General features: G+C 46.8%; 1 long non-coding RNA gene across 1 annotated transcript; it reads left to right on the top strand.

The window, feature by feature from the left end:
- Positions 1-374: 374 nt before the first annotated feature.
- LOC110347524 (uncharacterized) lies at positions 375-4,543 on the top strand. The gene is made up of 2 exons (XR_015440212.1): positions 375-1,226; positions 1,525-4,543. It is a non-coding gene; the product is annotated as an uncharacterized LOC110347524 (long non-coding RNA).
- The last annotated feature ends 2,672 nt before the right edge of the window (positions 4,544-7,215 follow it).

Below are 7,215 nucleotides of genomic sequence, written 5' to 3'. Positions count from 1 at the left end.
GCTTTTGAACATTGAGAGAATTTACATATTGCAGGGATTTTATTTCAAAACTTGGAATGTAAGACACACATTTTTGGGGGGTGGCATTGGTACCCAGGGGTGCTCTACCACTGAGCTACATCCCCAGCCCTTTTTATTTTTATTTTGAGGCAGGGTCTTGCTAAGGCCCGGGCTGGCCTTGAACTTGAGGTCCCCCTGAGGCAGGCTTCTGAGTAGCTGGGATTATCGGCATGTGCCACCAGGCCTGCTCCCGAGATGCATATCTTAAATATTTAAGGCAGCAGCAAATAAAATCACAAAAATGTTATATTGCAGGAAGCAATTATTTCTGTCAGTTCTGAGCAATATTAATCTTCACAGGAACTAATAAAGTATGTGTTTGGGTCCTTCACAAAGTATTGTAAGAAAACTCAAGTTCTCTCTCTCTCTCTCTCTCTCTCTCTCTCTCTCTCTCCCTCCTATACTAGGGATTGAACCAGGGTTTTTGTACTGAGTCCATCCCTAGCTCCTTCTGAATTTTTTACATTCTGACATACAGTTTTCCTAAATCACTAAGCTGCCCAGGCTGGGCTTCAATTTGTGACCCTCCTGCCTCAGCCTCCCAGGGTGCTGGGCTATAGGCACGTAGCACCATGCCTGGCTAAAAAAAAATGTCATTTTAAAAATGATCCCTTTGCTTTCCTGTTGTTTTATCTCTGTCACTTAAATGACTTCACTACCTATTGAACTTCTAGCCATCTCGAAAACTAAAAAACAAATCAGCTGGGCCTGGTGGTGCAGGCCTGTAATCCCAGGACTCTGGGAGGCTGAGGCAGGATAATTCCAAGTTTGAGCCTACCATGGGCAATTTAGCAAGACCCTGTCTTAAAATAAAAAATAAAAAAAATGGGCTGGGCATGTAGCCTGTATCACACACATACACAAAATCAATTAGTCCAAGCATGATGGAGAGCTCTTTAGATATTTATCTCTAAAAATGACGTGTGATCATCCCTTTTGATTTAGTAATTCCTTACTGGGATTTCCCTTACAGATGGGTGTACTGCACACACATAAGATGGTGGATTAGCAGATTAGTCACTGTTTTCCTGAAGATAACAGAAGACTGGAAACTGCCTACCATTCACCAACTGGGCACGATGAAGCTGTTACCATGGTGATAGGGTCCCGGATGGGTGTCCAGGTTCTTGTGTGTAGGAATAAAGAATTGGACATGGCATGTGAAGGTAAGGAGAAGCAGAATGGGGGGGTGGTAAAGAAATAGAAGAGGAAGAGATTAGAAGCGAGGCTGGAGGACAAAGGAAGAGCATGCAAACGTTGGGGAACTGGTGAAGGAGAAAGGGAAAGAGAGAAGGAAGAGACGCAAACAAGAACAGGAAGGAGCAACAACAAAACTAGAACCCGTGTCCACACTCATATAAAAATAAGAAAAAACAAAACAAAAACAAGAAAGAGAAATTTTTTTAAAAAGGAAAAGAAAAAAAGAAAAAAAAGTCACTTCAAGGCCTGTCTCTGCTGTCACAGGTGGACAACTTGGGCAGTGTTCAGATGGGAGTTGATTCACTCCAGCAAGCCAGCATGGTTTTACAGCAGGAGAGTGGATCATCCCAGCAGGCCTGCGCCTTTACTTCTACTCAAGTTCAGGCTGGCTTCTGGCCGTGAGGATGGAGCTGGACCTGTGGAGCCTGCAACAGTCCGCGCACCCCACACTGGCTCAACCCGGGCTCCCTGAGCTCCTGACACTGGAGCCCTTGGGGCCCTCTGCAGAGGCTTCCAGCCAATCGCCCTGTCCTGGAGGGGTCCGAACCCCAACAACTCATCACCTGCATCCGCTGCTGCCCTCCCCTGTTCTTCTCCATGGAGGACCCCACTTGCCAGTGGTCTGCAGGTTCAAGCCCCCTTCCCACGTGCGAGTCTGGGCTCGGGAGAAGGCGCTGTCCCCTACAGCCTCCTCCTTTGTTGGACACGCTGTCATGCTCTTCCTGAGGGCTGGGCTGTCAGAGGACTGGTGGGGCATTGGGTCACATCACTGTCCTCTGCTCATGTCCTGTCGCACAGTTCACTCTGTTATTACTGGATGGATGAGGCGAGGCCCTGTGCACCAGCCTTTAGTGGGCTCCAGGTGAGAAAGGGTCCTGCCGGTCAGGATGAGGCTCTGGCACACGGTCATCTTGCTTTGGGACTCTGGAACTTTCCAAGGTGAGCCTAGGTGTCTTTGTTTTTCTTATCTCTGTCTCTGGGTAATGAACCTTAGGACAAAAAGGATGGGGTCAGCCCTGGGGCTTTCCCCAGGTGCAGGTGAGTGGCCCTGTAGCCCCAATGTGCTGTCTGTATTAAAATTATGATACAGCTGTAGAAGGAAACATAGGAGGAGGTTTGTGGTTATTTGTTTGTTCTTTTTGATATGGGAGGTCTTACTATGTTGCCCAGGCTGGTCTTGAACCTTGTGGGCTCAAGCAATCCTCCTGACTCAGCCTCTCAAGTAGCTGGAATTACAAGGAAGAAGCACTGCAGCTGGAGAACGTTTCTGTTTCCTAAATTGAGTAATGGTTTTCAAAACATGTTTTTGTCTTAAAGTTATAAATATTCTTTTGCATGTAGTAAATATTTAATAAGATTAAGTTTAAAAAACCAAGTGAAACATAGGTATGAAAAGAGAAAAATACAAGTCTGTACTGAATGCCTAAAAGAATAGTCTGGGCATGGTGGTGCACATGGGTGGTGCTGAGTGTAATCTCAGCACTCGGGAGGCTGAGGCAGGATCACCTCGAGTGTGACCAGCTCTATCCGGGACCCACCAAGAATCACCCCATTAGAACAAGAGATGCTCCTACAGCTTAGGAAATTCCCAGGGGCTCAGGAGCTCGGTGTTGGACGCTCCTGCCACTAGGAAAATCACGAAGGTCTCAGGCGCCCTGTGTCAGGAGCCAGGGTCAAGGACCAAAGGTGAGGACCAGATTCTCCCAGCGCCCTACCTATGAGGGGCTGTTTCAGGAAACTGGAGCATAGACCAAAGATTAGAACAAGTTTTTCCTAGCAATCCTATTGCTTAGGAAGTTACAAGGTTTTGGAAGCTTTGTGGTAGGAACTGAGGACGATATTTATGGTTCTTGCCTGGGGATTTAGCTCAGTGGTTCCGCCGCCTGCCCCTCAAGCTCAAGGTCCCGAGTTTGATCCCCAGTACTAAAAACAAATTTATGTTTATTTCATAATCAATGTCTTTTACAAAGTCTTAAAATAGCACCTTGATGGTCTCTGCAATGATAGCTAACATTCACTGGCTACTGAGTTTGCGTGAGGCATTGCTCAAAGCTTGTATATAAATTACTCTTTCCCCAGGGAAGGCAGAAGGAGTAAAAATGACCAAGATGGGATGAATGTATGTACCATTTCCTGGGGATGAATGTAATTATTATGTATGGCAAACATACACATAAAAAAGAAATGTACTCATGGGGGGGTCAATAAAAGAAGGAGAAGTAAAAAATGATTAACCCTTACAATAACCTTATGAAGTAGGAGTTATTGTTATTATCCCCATTTTTCAGATGGGGCAGTAGGCACGGGGTAAATTGCTGCAAAGCAGCACAGGTAGTAGAGGGGCATGATTTGGACCCATCTCTGACCCAAGTTACTGCATGCTGAGAGGAAGATACAGTCACAGTGGAGCGAATCTGGGGCAAGATGAAGACCTTGTTTCTCTGCTGACCATAGGTCTGCAGAGTGAGAGGCCTGGAGAAGTGAGAACCTTTGGCGTGCAGATGTCTTTACTACTGGAGGACCTCGAACCATAAATGAGATTTAAGGCAGGATCTTATAGGAGCAAAAGGGGCCCACTGGAAGCTCTTACCCGTGGGTTGGGAGAAAAATAGCATTTTCCAGAGTGTCCTTTGTGGTCCACAGGTTGGGCTGGTGGGGTGGGGGGAGCCCCTGTGCACACACATTCGGGGGCCAGGAGTAGATGTCAAAGGGCAGGTAGATCTAGGAGGTTTTGTGTTGAGGATTTGGTAGGGTTGGAATCAGCTCATGGTCACAAAGGAAGCAAAGAACAGTACACTGTGCATCAGAAGGGCAGGCCACCCTCTGTTCAGGGACTTTAGTGCTGTGAGGTGCTCTGCTCATTCAGAGTTTCTGTCATTTGTGCCCTGATCCAGCTCTTCCAGGTGGTGTGGCAGAAGGTGTCACTCCCTTCTTTCCTCTTCCTTACCTGGTGAAGCACCTGAGACTCAGAGGGGCTTTCCTGGGACCAACACTCTTGTCCCTGGCCTGTGTAGGATGGAAGTGTAGAGGAGTTAATATACCCTGGGGCAGCCTTCTGCTGCTGAGGGGAGGGAGCTGCTGGATGAATGCTTCCGCTTCCTTGTTCTACAGAGGGTAAAACTCAGAGCTGTTCCATCTCCTAGTGTGCCCTTGTTCGTGGATACCCAACTGCCCACCATGCCATGCCCATTGGTCACCTACTTAGTAACCTGGCTTTCTTATGCTCCTGACTCTCTGCTTGTGCTCCCCAGGATTGCCTCTCCAATAAACTATTTGTATCAAGTCCTCTGTTTCAAGGTGTGCTTTTGGGGGACCTACCCTAAGGCCACTTATAATAATTAGAGGGCATTTCACTTACCTAGGCTCACATTTCTAGGATGTGGCTGTCTTACTTTCTCTTTGCTGGAACAAAACACACCCACGAGTTAAAGGAGGAAAGGTTTATTTTAGCTCACAGTTTGTAGAGGTTTCAGTCCACCTTGGACTGGCTCCAAGGCAGGAAGGCATTGCAGAGGAGAAACAGTCCATGGGATGGGGGGCAGGAAGCAGAGAAGCTTCCTCCTTCCTTCTCTTTTTATTCTTTCCAGGCTACAAGCCCATTGGATGGTGCCACCCACACCCAGGGTGGTCTTCCCTCCTCAGTAAGTCCATCACCCTCACCCAGACCCATGCTAAACCAATCAGTGAACTATTCCAGTATCACCCATGATATCATCCAGTGTCACACACAACTATGATCCAGTCATTCCTCAAACTCCCACCTATGAGTACTCGAGGCTTTTGGGAGACAGCTAGATATAAGCCATAATGGTAGCACATCTACTGTTTTAACTCAGACCTCCTTAGTCCAAGCTAAATGTTACTTTCTGCCACACTATGTTTAATATCTGCCGTAATGCTTCCCTTTTATGGGTCTGACTTGCCTACTAGAGTCTGGCTTATTAGACAATAAACTCCTAACAGGTAGGCACTGTGGCCTTGATAATTTTGTATGTTCACGACTAACAAAAACTGTATCTTTCAGAGTAGGTGCTCAGTGAGGATTTGTCAAAAGAGAGCAAGAGGAGTGGTATGAAGGAGGAAGAGGAAGCAGTTAGGTACATGACACTGGAACGTGGAAGAGAGATTCGGCAGACACCTTGACATATGTACGAGGGACTTGGCTGGAGGAAGCCAAGGTTAGAGTGTCAAAGGTCCACAGAGGAGCAGAAAAGTTGGAGAACCCGAAACGTTCATTTTTTTGTGTGAGAAAAGGAAACAGATGGCAAAAGTCCATTTTGAGTGCATGTATCTCTGAAGGGAAGTTTTTAAAAATTGGTTTTTATTTTTAATATTAGCTTTGTAGGAAGAATATTTACTGGGTCCTCACCAAAGAATAGAGTCTGCAAATCAGGTACTGCAGGACAAGGAGCTCCTCCAAGGAGCCCTCTTAGAAGCCTCCTCAGGAAGGGCTGAATAGATACTGAGGTGATGAACACTGCTCTCTAGCTGGACCACTGCCAGGCCCTGCTGAGTCGATCTGCCAGCTCCCGTAATGCTCCTCCCTCCTATTTGATCTCGGTCCTCTTTTCATCTCCTTCACCGCTGAAGACTGAAGAGGCTAATGCTTTAAAGGGGTCACCCAGCTCATGTGCAGCCAGGCTGTTGGGCTCCCAGCCCCTCGCACCCATCCACACTCACTCTGCATCGTGGGGATCGTGTCAGGGCACAGGGGCTCCGCTGTTGCCTGGGGGCTCGGAGTGGATGTACTAAGCCTGTGACCACTCCGCCGGAAGGGCCCTCTGGGCGTTGGGCGGGTGATCCGCTCTCTCGGGACAGCAGGGGAGCATGGGAGCCAAGGACACATGGAGAGGACGCGCTCTCGCTCCTTTTGCTCAGGGTGAAACTTTGTTTTTTCTTGTTTAAAGGAGCAGGGAAGTGGGAGGGGCAGGCGAAAGGAAAGAAGGGAAAAGAAAAAATATGAGAAAAGGAAAAAATGGAAACAAAGTCTTTGCAAATAGGGAAGGGTGGGCAGGGAATGGGGAAAAAATAAGAGCCAAAATGCATCATGCAAAGGTACATGATCCCAACGATGAATGTGACTGTACTTTGTACCTAAAATGTACCAATAAACTTAATGGGGAAAAAAATAACTAACCCGAAAAAAAAAAGTTTGTTTTTTTTCCTGAGCAATTTGAAGGCAATTTGCAGACATCATGAAACTTCACTATAAATACGACAGCAGGATTTCCTAAGAACAAAGACATTCTTCTGCCTAATCACAATATTATTATCATGGCCAAGAAATTTAACATTGATCCAACAATATTACCTACTGTACAGTCCATACTTGAATATTTGTTTCCAGATATCTCCAAGATGGCTTTTTTTTTTCAATCCAGAATCAATTTTGAATTCTCTTAATATTAGATTATTTTTCTGGAATGTTTTGCTACAAAACATTCATAATTTCCTTTTACGGGCTATTTAGTAATCCACAAGGCTGATTTGGTAGAATTTATTAATGAATTTTTTCTTTGGTTGTTACTGTTTGTTTCTATTATAAATATGACATGGTCTTGAATGAGACTTTGCCTTTCTCAGCTTTGAGCCCGGCACAGTTCAGTAGACAGCAGAGTCCAGTGAGTGTGACCCTGACTGTCATCAAGCGTCCTCCCCACTCGGAGTCCGCCCCCCAGACTCTGAGGGAGATTTGCACACTGGAGGGTTACTGCAGAGGCCTTGGGGCTACACTTGCGGGGATCAAAGGCAGCAGGATGAGACAGAGGAAGGCGCTGAGCTGCGAAGCAGGTAGCCTTTGGCTCCGTCTCTCCTTGAGGCGGCACCTGGGTCTTTTTACTCTGGCAGGGATCAGTCGCCGGATTCGATCACCTCTGGGGAGGAGCTAGGACCTTTCTGGCTCTCTTCAGCTTAGAGCACTTTTCAGAGAGATGTGGGGCTGGGTACACGGGCCTC

The sequence above is a fragment of the Heterocephalus glaber genome, unplaced genomic scaffold (genome assembly GCF_053883595.1).
Source record: "Heterocephalus glaber isolate CG9 unplaced genomic scaffold, H.glaber_assembly_v1.0 deba00000281, whole genome shotgun sequence".
Lineage (NCBI taxonomy): Eukaryota > Metazoa > Chordata > Mammalia > Rodentia > Bathyergidae > Heterocephalus > Heterocephalus glaber.
Note: the sequence above shows the minus strand (reverse complement) of the source record. Positions and strands in the feature narration are given on the sequence as shown.